Source organism: Gossypium raimondii, chromosome 2, assembly GCF_025698545.1.
Source record: "Gossypium raimondii isolate GPD5lz chromosome 2, ASM2569854v1, whole genome shotgun sequence".
Taxonomy (NCBI): domain Eukaryota; kingdom Viridiplantae; phylum Streptophyta; class Magnoliopsida; order Malvales; family Malvaceae; genus Gossypium; species Gossypium raimondii.
This window is the reverse complement of record NC_068566.1, coordinates 46,241,659-46,267,245: the sequence shown is the minus strand read 5'-3', so window position 1 is coordinate 46,267,245 and position 25,587 is coordinate 46,241,659. Positions and strand designations below refer to the sequence as shown.

The 25,587-nt window shown below is 36.9% G+C and overlaps 2 pseudogenes; one reads left to right on the top strand and one right to left on the bottom strand.

Annotated features, from left to right (window-relative positions):
* Positions 1–7,119: 7,119 nt before the first annotated feature.
* On the top strand, positions 7,120–10,366 carry LOC105789195 (amine oxidase [copper-containing] gamma 1-like; annotated as a pseudogene).
* A 7,181-nt stretch (positions 10,367–17,547) lies between these two features.
* Positions 17,548–19,373, bottom strand: LOC105789198 (ferruginol synthase-like; annotated as a pseudogene).
* Positions 19,374–25,587: the final 6,214 nt, after the last annotated feature.

Below are 25,587 nucleotides of genomic sequence, written 5' to 3'. Positions count from 1 at the left end.
CGAATACGGGTAAGCGATGTTACACCACATCAGTTTACTGTTACATCGTTAACAGAAACTAACGGCTCAGTGACTAAAATGTTACAACGTGATAACATAAGTGATTAAAACGTAACATTTCAAACATAAGTGACTAAAATGTAACCTGAGCCAAAAAAAAATGACTATTTTAGTAGTTTACCCTTCCAATTATTATTCCTTTAATTTTTTTTCACTTGGCTTAATCTCTGATTTGACGCTTAAGTTTCTCATTTTTTTCTAATTTAGTACTTATATTTTTAGTTTAATCTGTTACTTGTATTAAATTTATATATTTTGGTCCGGGCATAACAACGGGCTGGCAGGGGCCCCTAAAATGAAAAATTTTCTATTTAAGCTCTTTAAAATTTTTAAAATTTTAAATTAATAAAGGTAAAATTTCACTTTGACCCCCTTAAAAATGATAAAATTTTGATTTAATCATTTAAAAAATTTAAAGATATAAACTATTAAAATGGAGAAATTACATTTTTACTATGCAAAAATTATAATTTAATTTCGACTTTCTTTGCATTCAGAGCCCAATTGTTTTCTTGTTTTGAGAAAAAAACGGGTCATATATCCATGAAGGTGATTCATACAAATGATACACATTGAGTAGTACATTCACGAAAGCTGAAAGACTCTAGCAAAGTAAGAAAAACCAAATAAAAAACAACAATCAATGACCCCAAACATGACAAAAATCCCTACAAAAACTATGAATATTTCCGCTTAGCGTGCGAGACACAATAGGTTGAATGAGTTTCGCATTAAAAATGGTATCTATATTATTTTATATAAAAACAAATAAGCTCAACTTAGTTGAAAGTTGATCGACTACGATGACTGATCTTGGCTTGTTAGTGTTGGTTTACTTGCTGTGGGGTCTAAAGGAGGATCCCATGTGCCTCTGATCTCGGGTTGTTCGTTCCTCTGCTTCTTGGGATGTGTTTCGCCATTATTGGCTATGAATGATTCCAAGTGTGGGGAGTCTGTCCTTTGGTCTGCTTGTTTTCTCTCTAATTTTCACGTTGCTTGTCCCAATGTTATCTCCTAGTTTAGCCACTTTCTGATTATCTATTTTTTGGTGGTAACTATCCTCGGAGATTTTAGTCTTTTTGGTTTTGCAAATTTACTTAATTAGTATTCCCTTACTAAAGATGCAATATATTATTTCTCTGCATGCTATCTTTTTTCAAAATAAATTGTTCATCATGGAACAGATACATTCACTGTTAAAAGTTTTAATAATTGGAAAAAAACTTAATAATAGAAAAAGGTGGGCTTTCTTGAATCATATTGGCCAAGATCCATGCTCTTCACATAATAATGCTTAGAAAAATTGTCAAGATTTTTTAAATCAATCTCAGTACATTGGCAAGGTTATCGATGCACAAAGTTTAGATAAAAAAAAGGTAACTGCTTACAAGTCAAGACTTCAATTGATGTTGTTCAATGGTTAACTTTGCAATGATGTGCTTTTAGAGGTCATGATGAAACTTCTAATTCAAGAAATCGAGGTAATTTTGTTGAATTAATTACACTGTTAGCTTCCTATATTAATAAAGTTTCCAAAGTTGTTTTGGACAATGCTCTAAAAAATGCAAAATGTACTTCTCATATGATCCAAAAGGAGATTTTACATATTCTTGCAAATAAAGTGCGTCATAAAATTCGTGAAGGCATTGGAAATTCTAATTTTTTTATCATTATCAATGAGGCACATGATGAATCTAAAAGGGAGCAAATGGCTATTATTTTGAGATATGTTGATGAGAAATGATTTATAAAAGAACATTTTTTTTTTTGATATTGTACATGTCCAAGATATTGCACCAATAACTTAGAAAGAGGAAGTATGTGTTATTCTTTCTCGGCATTGTCTTGATGTTCAAAATATCTGAGGTCAAGGATATGATGGTGCTAGCAACATGCAGGGTGAATAGAACAGTTTGCGAGCATTGTTTTTAAATGATTGTCCCTATGCATATTATGTTCATTGCTTGGCTCATCGACTCTAGTTGGCACTAGTTGCTCCTTTCGAGAGGTAATTCCTATTCATAATATTTTCTATAATTTGAACTTTATTATTAATATAATTAGTGCATCTTGCAAATGCCATGATCAATTACAAGTTGCCCAAGCAATTGAAATTGCAAATATGTTGGCAATTTATGAACTTGAAATTGGTAAAGGACTTAACCAAATTGGCACTGTGAAACGAGCTACAGAAACCCGTTGGAGCTCTCATTTTAGTTATGTTTGTAGCTTGATAACAATGTTTGATGCGACTTGTTCTGTTCTAGAAAATATTATTGAAAGTGGCTTTAATTATTCTATCCGTGGGGATTCAGCTGTAGCATATAAGAAGATTACATCTTTTGATTTCATTTTTATCTTATATCTAGTGTCACATCCCAAAAACCGAGTTAGTTAAAGCTGGGTTAATGAACCAAGAATGGTCACATCCAAATTTTTTTAGATGACCTTATTACATTTGATAATAAATATCGATTATAGTGATTGAATAGTGGTGGAGCTGTCTTTGATGATCTGAGTTCAAATCCCTTCCCCCTCGTTAATTTCTATTTAGTGCAAATTTGTTTTAAACCTTTAGCAAAGGTCATCCCATGCTTTTAAATATTTTTTTTTGTTAAAATGATAACAAGCAAGTGAGTGGTCAAGTCGTTAAGAGCTTAATTAATTTCCTAAAGGTTCTATGTTCAATTCTAGATTCTTTCCTTGTATGTGAGTTAACTTTCACTCCCATGATCCCCTTTTTGCTCATTTGTCCCCTCAACATACCACTCTCTTCACCTTTACCTTGTGTGATTCATTAAACCTAGACAAGATGAAGAACACCCTTTTGTTCCATCTTTTCATTCTTTTCCTTTTCATTGCCATTCATCTTCTTTGCTCTTCTATTTTCTCTCTTCCTCCCCTTTTGCACCACCTTGAACCACCATTATTTTGATTTTGGTTTCATTTTTTCCACTATTAGCCACCACCTTTCGACCTCAAAATCACTCACTCCATCACCCAACCTCGTCTTCTCTTCTTCTTTTTGTTCCACCATCGCCCTTAGTGTTAGCCTCCACCACTATGGCAACCCCTACGCAACTCCTCTCTTTTTCTTATTTTTCTCTGTTCTCATTTCTCCTCTTTTAAGTGAGTGACCGAACCCATATTCTTTTCTTCTCCTCAGTTGAACTCCCACCTCCGTCTCCGGACCACCACAGTTGTCGCCGCTGTAGCACCACCGCTGATGATTATGTAAAAAAAATCCTGCACTATTTATTTCACTTATTTTCTTATATTCTAAGTGTTTATTTCATAAACTTACTCTTAATCAACCCCTTTTTTTAGATCGTTCAATTTTTATTGATCGAAATCAAGACGATCCATCGATCTCTCTTTTTCGACCGAGATAGAGTAAGTACAAGGGTTGAATGAGAACCACTCCTCCCTCACTATTTCTCTCTTGACTGAATATTCATAAGAGTTATTGTGAGTTTTTTCCTTGTTTATTAACTTTTAGTTATGATGTCTTTTTGAAGGGCTAATCAACATCAACACGAAAAATTGTCAAACTCGTAAAAGGAATCACGATTCTTAATTCACAAGGGTAAGTGTCAAATGGGAGATTCGTTTAATAAACTTATCTCTTATGATGATCATGGTAAACTTTAACGAAGGACTATCGTTTGTGTGACTAGGTGATCCATTGGATAGATCCAAGTGTAGGCGTTTTAGGGAGTTGTAACACATCAGATTTACAATCAGGTGTGGGTTCTACATTAATTAAAAAAAATATGAAACTATGTTTCATGTTGTTGAAATTTTATTAGTATTATTAAATGGTGCTTATTAAGAATACTCTATGTATTCGAAAAGAGGAATAAAAACCCATCGAATTGGAATATCCAAGTAAGTGAGACTAAATTGTTGCTTTTTGTGATTTGTATGATGTGTGATCTTGATTATTATTATTGATATAAAATGTATGAAAATCTCACTCTCATGTTATGTGATGTTATGGCATATGTGAGTTTCATATGATTTATAAAATGTGAAATATTGATATATATATATATATATTGTGTAAATATGTGATCAGCATGTTAAGCATGCCTATGTGATTTTAAGTGATAAGTGATATAATGAGCATGTCTCACATGCCAAAGTGAAAAAGTGATTTTTGTGGTCATATCACATGCATGGTGTGGGATATGTGAAAGGATGAAGAAGTGACAGTTTATCTAAAAAGTGGTGGCTTGTCCACAATATTATAAAGTGGCAGTTTATTTGCATAAGTGGTGGCTTGTACACAATATTATTAAGTGGCAGTTTATCTGCATTACTGTGACACTATTCACAAATTGGAGTGTTTGGATGGACGAGTTCTGGGGAACTCGATTGTGGTGTGTACCGATGATGGGTAGGATGTTTTAAATAAAATTACGTAAATATTTTATAAAACAACATAACTATGGTCATATGCATAAAGTGAAATATTTACTTGATTGAACATTATGTGTTTAATTACATTTATTTGTTAAAAGACCCACACTGGGCTTTAAAAGCTCACCCTTTTAGTGCTATAACCTTTTAATACTCGGACATGGAGCTTGGATTTAGCATTCGGTGGGGCCTCTCGAATGGTTTATTTTATGGATTTTTAAACTATGTGGTTTCTGTTTGTGGACTTTGGACACTTCTTTTATTTTGGGTTGTTCGTTATTTTATAACTTAGAACTGCTATGCATGCATAAAAAAATTTATACGATTTCAAGTATTTTAAAATATGGAGTTCATTTAAACTATTTACGATTTTACGTGGTTTAAAACAAAATTATAATCCGTAATTTTCTAAGTAGTTTTATGAAAGTCCGCTGCGAAAGATTTTTACCCAAAACCTTTTTAATAAATAATTATAATACAAAATATTTATTTTCAAATGACTTAAAATGACATTATAATATAATGTTGCACTTTACTATTTTTTTCAAAGAAAAAAATCATTAAGTATTTAAATTTTTAAGTTTTCAGAAAACACCTCAACCCTAGTCAATTTCAAAAAGTAAATAATTTCAAGTATTGTTAATGTAACTTCCGAGATTTGGCCATAACGTCTAGGCCGAATTTAGGGCGTTACATCTAATGAAAGAGATAATGAGTATTACAGATATTCTTTGTCAACATCTATAACAAAAATCCCTAGATATAGTAAATGTTATGCATTTAGTCTCAAACACCAAAACTTTGAAACAAAAGTTGAGAGAAGATGGTTGGGACAATTTGTTGGAAGTTGTGAAAACATTTTGTGAAAAGTACAATATTGAGGTTCTTGATATAGATTCTCCATATGTGGTAAAACATGGTTGTCACCAACATATTGATTTTAATATTATAAATTCTCACTTCTTGAGCTAAATAGTAAATTTAATGAACGGACAATTGATCTTCTTACCCTTAGCTCTACTTTGGATCCTAAGGATGCTTATAAATCCTTCAGTATGGGTTATATTTGCTGTATTGTGAAAAATATTATCCTTTTATTTCTCTGAGTAAGAGAAAGTAATCTTCAAGTATCAGCTGCAACATTATAAGTAAAATGTTTCAAATCATCTCAAATTGTAAAATTTGTCCACAATTTCTAATCTTTGTGAAGGATTAGCAGAGACACATATATCAAAGGTATATTTTCTTGTTGATAGATTAATTCGTCTTTTGTGGACTCTTCCTGATTCAACTGCAACTACAGAAAGAGCATTTTCAGTGATGACAATTGTCAAAATAAAGTTTCACAACAAAATGAAGGAAGAGTTTCTTATAGATAATTTTGTTGTTTATATTGAGAGAGAGATTACTGAAACTTTTGATTCAGTCTTTATACTTAGTGATTTTATTTCCTTGAAAGAACGTCGTGTACATTTTTAAGTAATGATATGTTATTTCTTTTTAATTTTTGGAATATTGATTCTTTTGAATTGATTTTTTACATTTAAATCGATTGTCATGTTGGAATACTGCTTTTTTGAATCGATTTTTTATATGTTTAATTCGATTGTTATGTTGGAATATTGTTTCTTTTGAATCAATTGTCGATTATTACATAACACGTCTAATTTTAGCTCCCCCCCAAGATTAACATCCTGGCTCCGCCATTGCCCACATCTTTTGCATAATACAATTCAATAAACACATAATAATTGAAATCTAAATCATGCAATTAGAGTAAAACAATGAATTTAACATACCTTTTCTTGCAATAAAGATTTCTTTTAAATCAAAATTTGACAAGGTCACTAACCTTGATGCAACTACATTTGCCAATATCCGTCCTCAAGGTACCATGCTTGTACTGGCATGTGAATACGTGGTGACAGACAAGTCTTTTTTAATTTCTCATAAAATGTGAAAATAAAACCTTAAAATTGTTGGCGTGTGAAGATAAAAATAAACTTATAAGAAATTAACGAATACTTCAAGGCGTGTATCAATGTCACTTTCTTTAATGTTCTATTCACCCCCACCTATATTATGGTGTGCAAAAGAGTTACTGACAAATAAATCTCAAGGATACAATGAAGCCCAATGACTGTCTAAGTTTTACACTAATAGAAGCAGTCCACTGAGCATTGAGCAGAGCATAGCAACGATATTAATTTCTATAAAGAATTTTTGCAGTAAGTCTTTATAGAACAATATATGAATGCAAAAGAAGGTGGCAGAAATAGAAAAAAACTTTATTTCTATATTTTTAGGTATCTCATACAAATGAAAGTTGACTCTTATTTATAAAAGATCTTATTTCTCTTCATAGAGACATTATTACCTAAGTGGACAGTTATATCTTAAATAATAAATATAATTATTTAATAGATATCTAAGGAATAATTATGAATAATTATTAATAATTAAAAACATAACTTTTGAATTAAAAAAATAACTATCACTATAAATAATAGTAATTTTTAGTTAATAACCAAATTATAACTTCTTATTTGAATCACTGCATATAATTACAACAGGTACCGACGATGATAAATGACAAGTTCTGTTAGTTAAGGCCACATAATCATGTGGCCTTGGAAATTTCGTTTTTCATATCACAACCGAAGCAACAATAAAGGCTTTGCCACTCTGATCTGAATTACCTTTAGCTTTTAGGGGAAATTATGGAGAAAACTTCATGTCTTCATTTCTGTTTCATTTCATGCTTGGTTTTATTCATTATTGTAGGTTCATGGTACCGTTCTAGCATTTCATCGTTGCCTGGTTACTCACTGCAAACTCAAAAACCGATAGATCACTCAGCTAAGACCCCTTACCATCCACTTGATCCTCTTACTGTGAAAGAAATCAACAGGGTCCGGACCATCCTCTCATCGTATGAACCCTTTTCATTTACCTTCCCTACTATTCATACTATACTGCTCGATGAACCAGACAAGGTACAGGTTCTGAAGTGGAGAAAAGGTGACCCATTTCCACCACGAAAAGCACAAGTTTTGGCTCTGCTGAATGGCCAGTCCCATGTGCTTAATGTGGACTTGGATTCTAGACGTGTCACTGGCCATGCCATCAATCCAAGCTCAGGCTATCCGGTGCTATCTATGGACGATATTTCGGCGGCGTCTAAAGCACCTTTTTCTAATGCGGAATTCAACAAATCCATTGCTGCCCGTTGGGTGTCATCATCAGAGTTGATATGCTTACCGCCTTCGGCAGGCTGGTTTGGGCCAAATGAAGAAGGCAAAAGAGTTGTAAAGGTCCTGTGTTTCTCTAACCAAGGCACACCCAATTTCTACATGAGACCCATTGAAGGGCTCGTCATGACGGTGGACTTGGATACGTTGGAGGTGCTGAAATTCTCTGATACGGGCCGAGATATCCCCATTCCAAAAAGTGCCGACACAGATTACAGGTACACAGCTCAAAAGAAGGAACAAAAAATGGAACCATTGAACCCAATTTCCATAGAACAACCAAAAGGACGAAGTTTTAGAGTTGAAGATGGGCATATAGTGAAGTGGGCCAACTGGGTGTTTCACCTCAAGGCTGACCACCGCGCTGGTTTGGTGATTTCAAGAGTCATGGTACGGGACTCGGAGAATGGTGAGCTGAGGGATGTGATGTACAGAGGGTTCGCTTCAGAATTTTTTGTACCATACATGGACCTTGATGAGTCCTGGTATTTTAAGTCGTATATGGATGCTGGTGAGTATGGTTTAGGGATGTCAGCCCTTCCACTTGTGCCACTAAATGATTGTCCAAGGCACTCTTATTACATGGACGGCATTTTTGCTACTCCCGATGGAAACCCATTTGTTCAACCCAACATGATTTGCCTGTTTGAGCGCTATGCCGGCGACATCAGTTGGCGACATTCAGACGGCCTACTCACTGATTTCCAGGTAATAATAACTCCAACAATAGTAACAATAATAAACCCTGGTACTTTTAAAATAAGCTTAACTACGCGAAATAGGCCCACAAATTATATTATTCTTTCCACTTAAGTACTAAAGTTGTTCGGGGGAAAATGTACTTAAATAATAATTCCTCTCGTGTTGTCTACAACATCCAATTAAAAACGTGTCATATATTGTATGCTTATTGCTTGATATGAATTTGAGTAAATGGCAAAATAATTGATAGTATAGAAAACACTTTTTACCAAAAAAAAACTTTTAAGAACGAGAGCCTTGCGACATGTTTCAAAAGTTGGTTTCTATCTACTTTTAATGTTTAATTAAGATATAAAATAATCTAAACTTAACACGATTCTATTTAATCTAATAAAGGTGAAACTTTTATTTTAACATCGTTATAGCTCTATAATCATACCAACTTCATAAGAATAATATGAATTTAACACAATCCTATTTAATTTAATAGAGGTGAAACTTTTATTCTAGCGTCGTTGTAGCTCTATAATCATACCAACTTTATAAATAATCATTTTAAAGTAAAAAAATTAAGAGAACTTGATTTTAGCTTTTCAAATACAGAGAGTAGATTGCAAACATTATAAAATTATAATAAATGAAAACATATTTTAATTTGTTTTTCTATTTCCATTATTGTACTTGTAGATTAGGGAGGCAAGACCAAAAGTAACTCTCGTTGCTCGTATGGCAGCATCAGTTGGGAACTACGATTACATCTTTGATTGGGAGTTTCAAACAGATGGTTTAATAAATGTTAAGGTCATTCCCTTATGCCATTAATTTTCATCAACTTCTTCCTCAGCAATAGTGTTTGCCATTCATTTTGTATGATTTAACTTTGTACAGGTAGGGCTTTCAGGAATGCTAATGGTGAAAGGCAGTCCTTACCATCAAGCGCCTAACCAAGATGCCATGTCGGGTCCTCTCATTTCCGAGAATCTTATCGGAGTAGTTCACGATCACTTTGTTACCTTTCACCTCGACATGGATATCGATGGGGCGAACAATTCGTTTGTTAATGTTAATCTTGTTAAGGAACGGAGTTTACCAGGGGAATCCCTAGGAAGAGCTACTTGAAAGCTAAGAGAAAAATAGCTAAAACTGAAAAAGATGCACAAATTAAGCTTATATTGTATGATCCCTCAGAGTTGCATATGATTAATCCTTCTAAAAGGTCTAGGCTAGGAAATCCAACAGGATACAAGATTGTTCCTGGAGGAACTGCAGCTAGTTTGCTTGATCATGATGATCCTCCACAACTAAGAAGCGCCTTCACCAACAACCAGGTAAAACCCTTTTATCCTTTTTTTGCTCTTGAGTTAATGATTTTGCACTCTTTATTGAGCTCTTTTTTTGAATAGATATGGGTGACCCCTTATAACAAGAGTGAACAATGGGCTGGTGGGCTTCTAACTTATCAAAGTAGGGGAGATGACACTCTTGCTGTGTGGTCTGAAAGGTATAAAACTCGATAAATGAATCAATTGTTGTAATGCATACGTTCTACCCTGATTTTCTGCTTTAATCCATCGAGAACAGGGATCGTTCTATTGAAAATAAGGATATCGTGTTGTGGTACACATTGGGATTCCATCACATTCCATGCCAAGAAGATTTCCCTGTAATGCCAACAGTGACATCAGGGTTTGAGCTAAAGCCTGTCAATTTCTTTGAAAGCAATCCAATTCTTCGAGCTGCCCCAGCTTTTGAGAAAGACTTACCTGTTTGCAGGTCTAGTGCTTCCTCTTGAAATCTTGATTACCACTTGAAAATCCCTTTCTCTCTAACCATATCATCCTAGTTCATGCCTGGAGGAGGATACTTGTGGGTGTTAAAGAACAAAGAAAGAAAGCAAAACAGAGAATTAGCAGTATATCGAGTCTGCTCTATATTTCATTTTTTCAAACTTTACAATATATATGAATGATTTTACAAGAGTACATAAAATAAATTAACCAAATATGTGAATCATTACTTAAACACATAAAAAAATCTACCAACTAAGGTTGATTTTATCTAAAACAAACACGCACTCATCACTGGTAGCGTGCACCAAAACAACTTCATTCTAACTGCGGATACAGTCCGCAGGCACATTTCACGAATATACTCCACATTTCTTCAATCCCGTCATACAGATTGCAGCTTCATGTGTCCGCAAATTTGTTCTCACTTGACAGTCCGCCAGACTTGTATCATATAGATTGTCTACATAATGTCAGTCCACGAGACAGTTCGTTAAATAACAATCCGCTAAGTGATTCGCATTTAAACTGTTCGCCATTTGTACGAGCTATTGCATGATTGGCCATCTCACAACAATGCTGCAGACAATTAATTTATCTCCCAGAAAGAAAAAAAATCGTATTATTATCAAGATCAAATGTATTATAGTAATATATTATTGTCTGGAAATTACATACATATGGAATTATAGTTTTTTTAAAATATATTTATTTCCCTAAAAGAAAAGGATCATATTTTTTTTCTTTCTCAACAACAAAAGTGAAATGCATTTATCAAATACTTTATATTAATTTTAAAATCAAATTTCACGAATGTAATTTTTAAGAAAAATTTAAGGTAACATTTTAAGGTAAAATATGATGTAAAATGAAATGTTATATTATCAATCAACCGAATTATATTTTCATATCTCTACAAATTTAGATCATGAGCTTGTGAATTGAATTGGTAGATAGCATGGCATCCAATCGAAGAGACCTATTCCCCCGAGGTTTGGTACAAATTGGGAATCAATTGGGTGATAAGCCAAGTAGAGCACTCTTTGGTAAGTCGGGTTGGACAATTATTCAATGGGAGGAACAATTATCAAAAGCTAATTATTATTGTAGCAATTTGGGCAATTTAGCTCTCAAGGAATAGGTTGGTGCATGAAAGCAAACAGCAAACAAGTTTTGAGACTTTTACCTTTGTATTGGGTTATGCTAGAGAATTAGAAACATTGGGTTATGCTAGAGAATTAGAAACACTAACAAGGGAACAGTTAAAGCTTAAGCCAACAAAGTCAATAGGGTGGCGACCTCCTTTGGAGCCTTTTGTTCGGGTAAACTTCGATGTAAGCTTCAACAAGGATCTGGAAGGATTAAGGACATGTATTATCATAAAAAAAAAAACGAAGGATTTATTATGGACACAACTTGTTTATGGAATCGTTACACACTTGATGTTCTAACTGCAGAGGCCTTAGCAAGTACGTACCTAAGCAATCAGAATCACTCAGGAGATGGGTTTCCGGTTTGTGGAAGTAGAAGGCGACTCCTTGGCGGTAATAAAGAAGCTTAAAGCGACATGCATAGACAAATTGGTGACTAGTAATTTCATCTGGGAAGCGAAACAAATTTCTGCGAGCTTTAAAAGAATCAAGTTCTAACATATAAAGAGGGGGAAATCGAGTAGCCCACCTACTGGCCAAGGAAGGATTTCGGCGAAAACATGATTGTTGAAAGCTGGACTGCAATGCAACATGGAGCCAGAAGCATGCTACTATCGAGATCGTGACTATCGAGCTCAATTTCATTTTGCTTGGTGCGCACGAATGGTTTTGGACCAAATGAAGCAACCGGCATTCTTGTTTTGTTTTGTTGTAATTTAGTTCGGTTTAATTGCAACTAGCTTTAATAGTTAGTAAGATTAAGTTAGTGATTAGATAGTTGATGTAAAAGCGATATGTCACTCATTTTGTATTTGACTTAAGCTTACATTGGTTGTAAATTAGTGGAGGCGAGTTAGATTAGTAGGTAGCGTCAAATGAACAAATTGTAACTCCTTTTATTTCAAATTTTGAATGAAAAATGTAATGTTCGATTACAACTTTCTTTGAGTATTCAATTTTGTTCATTTTGCTTTGCTTTGCTTTTTCTTTGCTTGATTCTTGTTGCTTGATCTTGCAAACACCGTATTGTAACTTTGTTTGATGTTTGTCACTGCCATTGTTCCTACAAATGGTATCATGAGCCGAATCTTTGAGAGGCCATTTTTGTACTTTGTTGAGTTTAAATCAAAACCATCAGCAAAGCTTAAAATCAGAAAGGATCGAAGCACTTAAAATCAGTTTAGCAGAATGAGTTTCACTCCACCACCTCCACCAGTGTTCACTGGTGAAAACTATCACATTTGGATAGTTAAAATGAAGACTTATCTCCAGGCACATGATCTTTGGAGTGTGATCGAGAATGATGCTGAACCACCTCCATTAAGAGCCAATCCCACCATTGCACAGATGAGGCAACATACTGAGGAGCGAGCCAAGAAGCATAAGGCTATGGCCTGCTTGCAAAATGGAGTCTCTGATGTGATTTTTACTCGCATCATGGCCTGTGACTCACCAAAGCAGGCTTGGGAGAAGCTGAAGGAGGAGTTCATGGGGACTGATAAGACAAGGCAACAGCAAGTGATTAACCTCAGGAGAGACTTTGAGAATTTGAGGATGAAGGAGTCTGAGACCATCAAGCAGTACTCAGACAGGATAATGGCCATTGTCAACAGCATTAGGCTCCTGGGAGTGGACTTCACAGAGAGCAGAGTTGTTGAAAAGGTCATTACAACTCTCCCTGAGAAATTTGAGTCAAAAATCTCTTCACTCGAGGGACTTATCAGCCATTTCATTGTCTGAACTGATAAACTCCCTGTATGCACTTGAGCAAAGGAGGGCAAATAGGCAGGAGGAGAATCCTGAAGCTGCTTTCCAGGCTAAAGCCAGTGAAGGCTCGAGTGTGAGTGCAAAAGGCAAGAAGCCTGGCATAATAGAAGGGTCAAGTCGGAAAAGATGAAGCAAAAGGGTGTTCCCACCATGTGTTCATTGCAAGAAGACAACACATTCGAGAAAAGTATTCTTTGGTTTAGGCGGATATTGATGTAGAAAGTGCAAGCGGTTTGGCCATGTGGAGAAGGTGTGCAAGGGCAAACCAATGAAGGCGCTCTGCAACAAGCTAGACTGCTTGAGGACATTCAAGCTCGGGAGGAGCATGTGTTCACAAACAACTTGCTTTGTTGGCACAACCAAGGCCGCAATGATTGGCTACTAGGCGGTGGTTGCTCACACCATATGGCGGCAGGCGAGAAGGTCGTTCAAGGGCCTGAGATGTAAGCTTCCACTCGAGGATTAGAATTGGAGATGGCAAGTGATTGAGGCTAAGGGCAAGGGGGCGGTGTCTTTGGTTAGCTCGGTTCGAGTAACAAGTCGATCACGGATGTGCTTTTGTACCGATTTAGACCGAATTTGCTTAGTGTAGGCCAATTAGTTGAAAAGGGCTATACATTAGTTTTCAAGGATGGTTGTTGTCTTGTTCAAGACATGAATGGTCTAGAGTTAATCTCGGTCTCTATGGTGATAGATGCTTCATGTTGGATGTTAGCCAAGTAGAAAGAAAGGCATACACCTTTTACGATAACACCGATTTGTGGCATAAGAGACTAGGCCATGCCAATTTTAGATCTCTTGATTTGCTACATAGGCTGAATTTAGTTGATGACATTTCAAAATTGAGGTTAGTGGGAATGTTTGTGAGGTTTGTCGACTTGGTAAGCAAGCTAGACTACCTTTTCTCACGACAGTGCTTGGAGAGCTCAAAACAAGCTCAATTGGTGCACTCGATGTTTGTGGCCCTATGAGAACACCTCAATCGGTGAGAACAGTACTTTGCCTGTTTATAGATGATTTAACAAGGTTGTCTGGGTCTACTTCTTGAAGCTAAAGTCGAAGTGTTTGAAGCCTTCGCAAATTCAAGGCTTATCTTTGAAAATCGGTCAGTTGCAAAATTAGAGCCTTGAGGATGATAATGGCTCTGAATATGTGTCGAGAGATTTGAAGCTTTGTGTGATCTTGGGATTCACCATCACCACAATATCTATACTCCTCAACAGAATGGAGTCTGTGAGAGAAAGAATAGGACTGTGCTGAACATGGCCAGATGCCTCTTGTTTCAAGGCAAGCTTGAAGCAGTTTTGGTGAGGCGATCAACACCTCAGCAGTATCTGCTCAGCAGATCGCCAACTCGAGCAGTCAAGGATAAAACTCCTTTTGAAGCTTGGCATGGAGTCAAACCTGTGGTAACACACTTAAAAGTGTTTGGCTGTGTATGTTATGCACTTATTCCAGTAGAGAAAAGGACCAAGCTTGAGAGCAGAGCAACTCCAGGAATCTTTGTTGGCTACAGCAGCAACAAGAAGGGCTATAGAGTGTATGATCCTACAGCAAAGAAGGTCTTAGTCAACAGGGATGTAAAGTTTGATGAGGAAAAAGTGTGGAATTGGAATGGTGTTGAAGCTGACATGTCTGAAATGGACCAGTTGGACTTGGTTGCTGAACCCATAGAAGAGGGACCAGGAGAAGATGTTGTAGATGACATACCAGTGAGGGGCACTAGAACTTTGGCTGATGTCTATCAGAGGTGCAATGTTCTTTGTGATTGAACCTTCAGACTTTGAAGAGGTGCTAAGAATGAAGTGGATGAAAGCTATGGAAGTCGAGTTGGAAATGATCAACAAAAATCGACTTGGGAGTTGGTGAGCGCACGAACACAAGAGGGTCATAGGAGTTAAATGGGTGTACGGGCCAAGTACAATCTTGATGGCTCATCGAACAAGCACAAGGCCGGGCTTGTGGTGAAGGGCTACTGATCAAGAATATGGTGTTGACTACCTAGAGACTTTTGCTCCAGTGGCAAGACTGGATACAATTAAGCTGCTGTTTGCTTTAGCAGCTCAGAAGCAGTGGAGAGTTCACCAATTGGATGTCAAATCAGCATTTCTGAATGGTTTTCTCAAGGAAGAGATCTTCATCGAGCAACCTGAAGGTTTTGAAGTTGTTGGACATGAAGACAAAGTGTACAAGTTGAGAAAGGCCCTCTATGGTCTGAAACAGGCACCAAGGGCCTGGTATGACAGAGTTGATGCTTACCTGACCAATCTTGGATTTGTGAAGAGTCTTAGTGAACCTACCCTGTATGTTAAAAGGTCAGAACATGAAACCTTGCTGATTGTCTCCTTGTATGTAGATGATTTACTTGTGACAGGAGCAAAGTTGAGCTCATTGATGAGTTCAAGGTCCAAATCGACAAGTGTTTGAGATGACAGATTTGGGGATCATGACTTACTTCCTTGGCATGGAAGTGCACCAGTCTGATCGAGGTATCTTCATCAGCCAACACTCATTTGCTTTGAAGATCCTAGACAAATTTTGCATGCATAACTGTAAAGCAGTCAGCACACTAGTGGCTCAAGGAGAAAAGCTGACTAGCAGTAGTGATAAGTAGAGGGTTGATGAGAGGCACTATCGAAGCCTAGTTGGTTGTCTGTTGTATCTAACAGCAACCAGGCCAGACATCATGTTTGGTGTCAGCCTGTTATCGAGATTCATGCATTGTTGCAATGAAGCACATTTGAAAGCAGCAAAGAGGGTCCTTAGATACATCAAGGGCACTGCTAGTTTTGGTGTAATGTTTGAAAGTGGGAACCAACTGAAACTAGAAGGTTACTCTGACAGTGACTGGGCAGGATCCCTTGATGACATGAAGAGTACCTCAAGATACTTCTTTACACTTGGATCGGGGTGTTTTCTTTGGAGTTCAAAAGCAAGAAGCTGTTGCTCGATCCACGGTGAAGCGAGTACATTCTGCAGCGAGGAGCGATTAATCGAGCCATTTGGCTAAAGAAGCTGCTTCATGACCTTAATGAAACTCAAGATGAAGCAACTGAAATTTGGGTGGATAATCAGTCTGCAGTTGCAATAGCCAAGAACCCTGTGTTCCATGGTAAGACTAAGCATTTTAAAATCAAACTGCATTTTGTTAGAGAGTCTGAACAAGCAAAGGAAGTCAGCCTTGTGCATTGCGACTCGAGGGCACAATTGGTCGACATAATGACCAAGCCCTTAGAGGTCTTTCGATTTGAATCTTTGAGAAGTGCAATTGGAATGTGTTGCATCTGGTCCAAGGAGGAGTGTTGAAAGTCGGATCGCAATGCAACATGGAGCCGAAGCATGCTACTATCGAGATCGTGACTATCGAGCTCACTCATTTTGCTTGGTGCGCACGAATGGTTTTGGACCAAATGAAGCAACCGGCATTCTTGTTTTGTTTTGTTGTAATTTAGTTCGGTTTAATTGCAACTAGCTTTAATAGTTAGTAAGATTAAGTTAGTGATTAGATAGGTGATGTAAAAGCGATATGTCACTCATTTTGTATTTGACTTAAGCTTACATTGGTTGTAAATTAGTGGAGGCGATTAGATTAGTAGGTAATCTGTCAAATGAACAAATTGTAACTCCTTTTATTTCAAATTTTGAATGAAAATGTAATGTTCGATTACAACTTTCTTTGAGTATTCAATTTTGTTCATTTTTGCTTTGCTTTGCTTTTTCTTTGCTTCGATTCTTGTTGCTTCAGTCTTGCAAACACTGTATTGTAACTTTGTTTGATGTTTGCTGCTGCCATTGTTCCTACAATGATGTCTGGTGGATCGAAGAAGCTCCGACGGTGGTTCAAGAGGTTGTGGGGACAGAGGCAAAACATCCATCATCCTAGCTGAGTGTCATGAAACAGATGTCTTGAGCAGCTATAAGGTCTTATTCATTCTCTAGTAGATGAGTGATTGTCTTAGATTTGATCTAGTTTATCATTTTAATATGTGATCTGAGATTTCGTACTGGCATGGAGAGGTCCCTAATGTAGAGAAGAGGAAAGGATTTGGTTTTCTTTAATTGTAACTGTGGTTAAACCTTATAAACTCCTTTCACTTCTCTTTTGAGGTAAGAAAGCATCCAGTAACTTTCCATAGCTTTGACATTTACCACGAAACCACCTCCAGTTCACGTTCGCCTGTAGGTTTTCGATGCACACTGAGATCACCATCACGCCTGTCCTTTATAGGGCAACTAGCTGAGAACTTATGAGGATATGGGCAATTTAGATATTGTACCTAATTTTCTGTAATCGAGCTGAATAGTAAGAATTTAAGCAAATTCAAAATCTTGAGCACAAAAATGCATTTTAGAATAAAAGATTTGTTGATTTCACTTAATACACAGTATCATTGTATTGCTGTAGCGTCGGGAAAGAGCTCATTGCTTATGATGTATAATAAACACATTATTCTTCACCATATAGCCAAACTTATTACTTAGAATTGTTGCCTAAACATGACAAAGAGGAAATAAAGTGGTATAAAAGAAATACAATAGTAAAGTTACTTCATATAGTGCTGGAGATTTGATGGTCTTGGTGTAGGAACAAGAATTAAAGGCTTCTTTTTCTTCATAATAATTCCAAATAAGCCAATCAAGTCATTTTCTTCACCGTCGGCCAACTTCCAATCATAAGCATGGATCATTGCCGCCAAGGAGGAATACAACATCTTTTCACCGAGAGATACTCCGGCACACATTCTCCTTCCAGAACCAAACGGCATGTAACGGGAATCGTTTCCTAAATAATCGAGCTTCTCATGATCAGTCAAGAACCTCTCAGGCTTGAATTCTAAAGGATTTTCCCAAAGCTGTGGATCCCTCTGAATACACCAAATGTTTAAGAAGACCCTGGTGCCCTTTGGTACGCTATAGCCACCAACGTTGCTTAAGTCGCCCGGGCAACGGGGTACAAGGAGTGGCAACGGTGGGTGCAATCGGAAGGCCTCCTTTACTGCAGTATCTAGATAGCGCAACTTAGGCAAGTGAGTCTCATCGACGGCGGCATCCGAACCGACAACATCGTCTATTTCTTGCTTCACCTTTTTCATTGCTTCAGGATTTGCAATTAGTTCAGCCATTGTCCATTCCATCATGGTTGATGTTGTATCAGTTCCACCCACCACAATGTCCTGATTAAAAAAAAACTTATTAGCATCCCAAGAAAATAAGGTAATAAAAAAGAAAGATGATCTATGCAGTATGATAGATGAAGAAGCTTACCAAGAGCAAGGCCTTGACTTAATTCATTGTTATCGATATTCCGCTATCGTTCTTCTGCTTGAGGTCCAAAAGAAGCTGCAAGAAGTCTTTTGCTTCAGTGTTTCCATCTTCTTTGCACAATTTGTTGCTAAAGTTCTCTCTTTCTTCAATCATAGAGTTGAAAAGCTTATCGAAAGAATTAACGATTTTAGTCATCTCCTTCTCCAATCCCTGTATGTCAAACCTTGCAAGCACCGGGAAAATATCAGAAACGTTTGGTTTTCCAAGTATCACCATTATTTCGGTTATGAGATCTCGAAATTGGCCCCAAACGTCGGCCCTTTTCGCTCTCCTCCTGTTTGCCACCCCACAAAGATGCTCATCATCGCATTGATTGATGTTAAAATGCCGTTTCACCAAAATCAAGCGGCTTGCCAAAGACTTTGAGCAACATTTTGTACGCCTTTAAGCACTTGTTCCTCCTTAGACCATAACAAGCTTTAATGCTACTATGGCTAAGCATTTCACGTATCAAAGCACTTTTCTCTTCATTCTCCAACTGACTCTGTAAGAATCAAATACAATATCATTGAGGCCAAAGGTAATAATCTTTGCACAAACGGAGGATCCTCTCCGAAAATGTGATGTCGTTGTCACGAACCACTTCTTTCGCTAGTGGTGCCGAGCTAATGACTACACATAATTTGTTTCGAGCCAAAGCTTGTAGATGGGACCGTAAGTCGCAGCCAAATCAGTAAACACTAAGTGAAGATTATCGGTTCAAGATATGGAAGATATCCCACTATTGGCAACCCACGGGGACCCGTGGTAATGGGGCGATGTCTTTCTTTGGCTTTCTTATGGTCCATCGTGCCACAATGAAATGCCCAATATGGCTACCAAAATGACAAAGCTACGGGAACAACATTCCATCTTTCGGTGGCTAGCAATCAATGACCATGAATCGAAATGAAAGCTATTTGCAACATCTTCTTCCTTCTTGAGGAAAACCAAGAAATTTTAAGTTGAAAACACGAGGTAACCAACCGAGAACGCAATAATATTCTTTGTGAAGTGGCCATAATTTATAGTACTCCTACTACGACGTAGTACGAGCCAATGGTCTACTTTTCTAAAATAATGAAGTTAAAGCACGTAGTTGTAGACTTGTAACTTGCTGAAATTCAAGTCCAACGAGAGAGCTAACCACGAGCATACACTACACCAGAACATGTTTTTAGCGGCGTTTTTTTAGGCCTTTAGCGGCGCTTCTTAACGCCACTAAAGGCATTTGCGGCACTTGAAGAAGCGCCACAAAAAATGCCGTTAACGACAACGTCGCTAACTTTTGCGGCGCTTACAGAAAAAAAACGCCGCTAAAGATCATGTTCTTTAGCGGCGCTAAGGAAATAAACGCCGTTAAAGATTATTTTCTTTAGCGGCGCTTATTAAAAAATGCAGCTAAATATCATGTTCTTTAGCGGCGCTTAGGAAAAAAGCCGCTAAAGATCATGTTCTTTAGCGGCGCTTAGGAAGAAAACGCTGCTAAAAGTAATGTTCTATAGCGGCGCTTGGTCAAAAACACCGCTAAAAGTAGTATTCTTTAGCGGCGCTTATTTCACAAACGCCACTATTTGATATGACTTTTAGCGGCGCTTTTTTAAAAAACGCCACTAATTTTGGGATTTTTTTAAAATAAAATTTTACATTTTTTCACCCTCCGCAACAACAAATCAAAACAACCAGATCTAAACTAACCAAAAACAATAAATTTATATAATATTTCAAATTAAATGACAAATAATATTAATTGATATAAATAAAAGTGAATTCATACTTTTCTTTACAAAAACGTTAAAAGTTAAAATGATAAAAATATTTATGCAACATACACTATGACGACAGGAGTTGCGACTGCTGAAACATCTTCATCATAATCTGAAGCTGTTGTTGAAGTTCGTCGTACTTTTTGCTCTGCTCTGCTTCTCTCGATGCCATATCTTTTTGAAGTCGTAGCTATAGTTCTTCATATTTCTTTTGAACCTCTGCTTCTATCGCTGCTTCTCTCGCTGCTTCTCTTGCTGCAACCTCTGCTTCTCTCGCTGTAGCCTTTGCTTCCCTCGCTGCCGCCTCTGTTTTAAGTTGCTGAAGTTCTTCATATTTCCTTTGAACCTCAAATGTGGTTGCTTGTATCTGAGCCATCTGGTCTTTTAACCTCTGAACTTCAACTTGAGATTGACTCCTCGAAGCCATGTATTGGTGCGAGCTGGATCCAAAATATTGGGTTGGGTTGATAAAAGATCCTTGAAATCGAACTCGACCATACTTTTCAGGACCCAAAACTTCAGTAATAATCCAGTTATCAATGTCTTCAAGATGAACAGAACTATCACTAGAAGCAATCACTTCGTACTCCGTCTTTTGTTCCTTTAGTTTTTCCTAAAAGAACGCAATATATATTAAAAAAAACAAATGCAATATAACAATAGTCGCATTACAAGCAATGAATTAAACCATTAGAAAATAAACACTATAAATAACTAAAACAAGTCAAATCGTATTAAGTAAACGTACCATAATTTCACCAGCTTCAGGAGTCATAGCAGATCCATCTTTCTTCTTATGTGTAATTTCAAAAAGTTGAAGGCGTCCAACTTTTTGACCGGACGACCGTTCCTACAATATAGTAGTAAAAATATTATTTAATAGAAAGTTATACATATTTGAGAATATTAAAAATTAAAATACCTCCGCCTCACTACACATGCAAAACTTCTCGACCTACTGTGTGTGAGTGAATTTTTGTTCTTTGCCATTGCTTTTTCCAACTCGTTCATGATCCTACGTTATAAAATTTTTAGTACGTAAATAGTAAATACTATAAACTAAAATAATTACAATAGTTTGGAAGTACGTCATACCTCGCCTTTCTCAGAATGCCAAAATCTAACCGCATCTTCCCATTGGTACCTCAACATACCCGGCGGGACATTTTGCAATTTCTCATCGAGGGTTGTTTTTGTCTTATAATAATTTTTCTTCAAAGTACTTTTATTGTCTCTCCATCTTTTTCCCAATGCCTTCTTTACATAAGCATCCGAGACCTCTAAAGCAAACCTCGCCTACAAAAAACACAAGTTAATAAAGTAAATATAAATGAAACTATTTCCCAAGCATTACAGATGACATTAACATTTTGTTACCTTAATATTATCGAGGGCTTGGTTTTTGTTGCTATCGGGCATTTGACGCCATGACTCGTAGTTGATAGGCAACATATTCACATTTCGTGCTAAAATGCCCATGTATCCTGCTAAAAGTCGAGCTTCAGATCCAACAGGCTGACCAAAACTGTTTCTGCATACCTTGACATGCTCGACTGGATCTAACTTGTATAACTCTCTAAGTAGCGTACGTCCTCGACCTCTACGCGTCCAACCATTTTCACCTACAAATGGTATATTATAATATAAGAATTTAAAAAAAAATCAATTATAAGTCAACACGCATGTAAATTAAATGTAAAATTACTTTGAACTTCCGTAGGATCCTCAGGTATAATCGGAACATTCGAAGATCCAATTCTTTGTCACATTATTCAAGACTATTTGTTTCATCGAGTTTGGATCATTTTGAACAATGCTTTCCCTTATAATTTTTCTTCTAGGCATTTTATCTGCAATACACATAAAATGTAATTAAACTTAATAACTAATTACAACAATAACAACACATATAAAATAGTTGAAATATATAATAAGACCAAGATTTAATACTAATGTAAGTTATATAAGTTTAAAAAATCGTAAAATCTTACTACATCATTATTCGTAAATATCTTCATCGGTATCCTGACGAACCCATTGAAATTGTGCACTAGTACTAGGGATATTATCGTTTAAGTTTTGCTCTGGAAAGGGCAAAGTTTCTGATCTGTCGTCGATGTTATCTCTACTTCCACTGCCCATGTCAAACAAGTCTCTAGGGATGTTACGGAGTACAACATACCAACCCTCATCAATTGGATCTTTTGAGTAAAAAACTTGTTTGACTTGAGATGAGAATACATACGGCTCATCTATCAGTTGTTGTCCTGTGTGAATCAATCGGTCAAAGTTCACCATTGTAAAACCAAATTGATCTTGCTTAATTCCACGAATTTGTATTAACATCGCCCAATCACCCGAAATAAGATAACTTTCCATTTGCCGTAGTAATCCAACTCAATTATGTCAGTAAGATGTCCGAAATATTCCACATTTCCCTCGACAGGATTATTGTCCCTAGCACTAGCATAACTTGTAATTGCAGAATTAACAACTATTCCACAATTTTGCATTCTCCTCAACCTCTCGCGATATTTTGTATGAAATCTGAATCCGTTGATGAGGAACGCACTATATCTTTTAACCACTCGATTTGGACCTTGGGAGAGCCATTTAACTTCATCGTTTACGTTCTTCCCACTCCAAACCTATTGAATGGAAAGTAAACTGAGTAATTAAAAATGTTATGAGAAAACATTATTATTTGTAAGCGGAAGCTCCAACTGCATACCGTTTGGCTTAACCATTCATAAAAAGATTCTGTAAACAACTTATTGATATCTCGATGTTGTGTTCTTCGGGAGCGCGAACGAGATCTCAATATTTTTGTACTCACTATGTTAAAAAAATGTTCACTTTGTTAGAAGATAAACAGTTATTAGTTTGATAAATATTTAACAAATTTGTAGAACTTACTTCCGTAAAGGTTCCAATGATTCGTGGTGAAACAGAACATATCGATGTTCTTGTACCCACGATAAATGATCTAATTCTGTAATTTCAACTTTGCCGATTGGTTCTCCAAAACTTTGGAACAAATAAGTATCGGCTAAGTTATGGTCCGTGAGTCCAGCATTCCTATTTGGTCTGTTTAACATTGTTTCAACATCTTCCAAATATATTGAGCAGAAGGTCATACATTCCTCTGCTAAGTAGCATTCAGCAATCGATCCTTCTGGATATCGATTGTTGCGGCAGTAAGACTTTAATTTGGATAGGAACCTAAACACAATATACAACATTATCAAAAGTTGTAACTAAAGGCATAGAGGTGAATGAAGGAAAATTTTAAAAATTTTAATTAACACCTTTCTATGGGATACATCCATCGATAGAAAACGGGTCCGCCAAGAATTGCTTCGTGCGGGAGATGGATTATCAAGTGAACCATAATGGTGAAGAAGGAAGGTGGGAAGATTTTCTCCATGTTGCATAAAGTCAAAGCGGCTCGATCCTGTACCTTCTGAAGTTCTTGAACATCCAAAACTTTGCCACAAATGGCTTTCATTATGTTGGATAGTTCAATTATACAAGACGTCACCTTCTTGGACATACAACATCGTAGAGCCACTGGCAGTAAATCTTGCATCAAGATGTGATAGTCATATGATTTTAGCGAATATAATCTTTGATCTTTAACACTAACACATCGAGATATATTTGATGCATACGCATCTGGAACCTTTATATCCTTCAACACCGTGCAGAACACTTCTTTTTCCGTCTTCGACATTGAAAAAATAGAAGGCGGCAACCGATATTTCCCATTTGGAAGTGGATTGGGATGAAGATCAGGTTGGATTCCCATTTGGACTAAATCAAGTTGACTCTGAAGATTGTCTTTTGATTTTCCGTCGACATTCAAAATTGTACCCACAATGTTCTCGCAAACATTTTTTTCAATGTGCATAACATCAAGATTGTGTCGTAAAAGGTGATGCTCCCAACAAGGCAACTAAAAAAAATACTTCTTTTTTTTCCACAAGTCCGCCTCATTAGGATCGTCCTCTTCATCAGAGTCATCATCAGCTTCATCATTTGATCTTCTATTTCTTTGCGTGTTTGGTGGTTGGTTCATCTTCCCATAAATGAAATTCATATCTTCCAACATGAACAAGATTTCAGAGCCAGGGGTCTGCGAAGGAGCTTCTCTGAACTCTTGAAGATCAAATCTGAACTCAAATCTAAATCTATGATTTTTCGGTAACCACCGACGATGCCCTATGTAAGAGAACTTCTTCCCATTGTACAACCATTGCGAACATGTTTGTGCAGCACAACAAGGACACGCATAACGGCCCTTGGTACTCTAACTGGATAAATTAGCATAAGCGGGAAAGTCATTAATGGTCCACATCAAAGTTGCACGTAAATTAAAGTTCTCCTTTCTCAGCACATCGTATGTCTCGACACCAGCCCACAATTGTTTTAACTCTTCAATAAGTGGCTGTAAATAAATGTCGATATCATTCACGGGCCCTTTCTCTACAGGGATAATCATAGATAAGATAAGGGAAGATTATTTCATGCAAATCCACGGAGGCAGATTGTAAGGAACAAGCACTACTGGCCAAGTACTGTAGGCAGTGCTCATGATCTTGAAAGGATTAAATCCATCAGCTGCTAGCCCAAGCCTCACACTCCTAGGATCGCTTGCGAAGCTTGGAAATTTATTGTCAAATGATTTCCAAGCTAAAGAATCTGCCGGATGCCTTAGTAATCCATCATCGGTTCGTCCATCATGATACCACGTCATTGACTCTGCTGTCTTCGACGACATGAAAAGCCTTTGAAGCCTTGGTATCAACAAAAAATACCGCAAAATCTTGACTGGCTTCTTCCGTGACTGTGCATTATTTTCATCATCGTTCCCATCTTCTGTGTTTCTACTTATCCAACGGGAGTGGCCGCATACATGACAGCACTGTTGGCTTCTCCGATCGCCCCAATACAACATGCAGTCATTTGGGCAACTATGGATTTTGTTATACCCAATGCTTAAATCTTTTATCATTTTCTTCATATCTTTGCATGACCGAGGGATTTTTGCAAACGGAAACATTTCTCTCAAAAACTCTAACAGCATTGTCAACGAGTTTCCGGTCCACCCTCCCAAACACTTTAATTGAAAAAGACGAACACAGAAGGACATTTTTGAAAAATTTGATCCCTCATATAGTTCTTCATTCATGTCATTAAGTAGCGCGTAGAACTTCGCCGCTTCTCCATTCGGCTCTTTATGACGTACACTACTTCCCTGTTCGGTAAAAGCATTTCCACCAATATTACAATCATCAGAGGCCACAAAGTCCGCTGGGAATGACTGGACACCATGATTGTGCATATTAAATGCATCCCGCAACATACCTTCCATGTT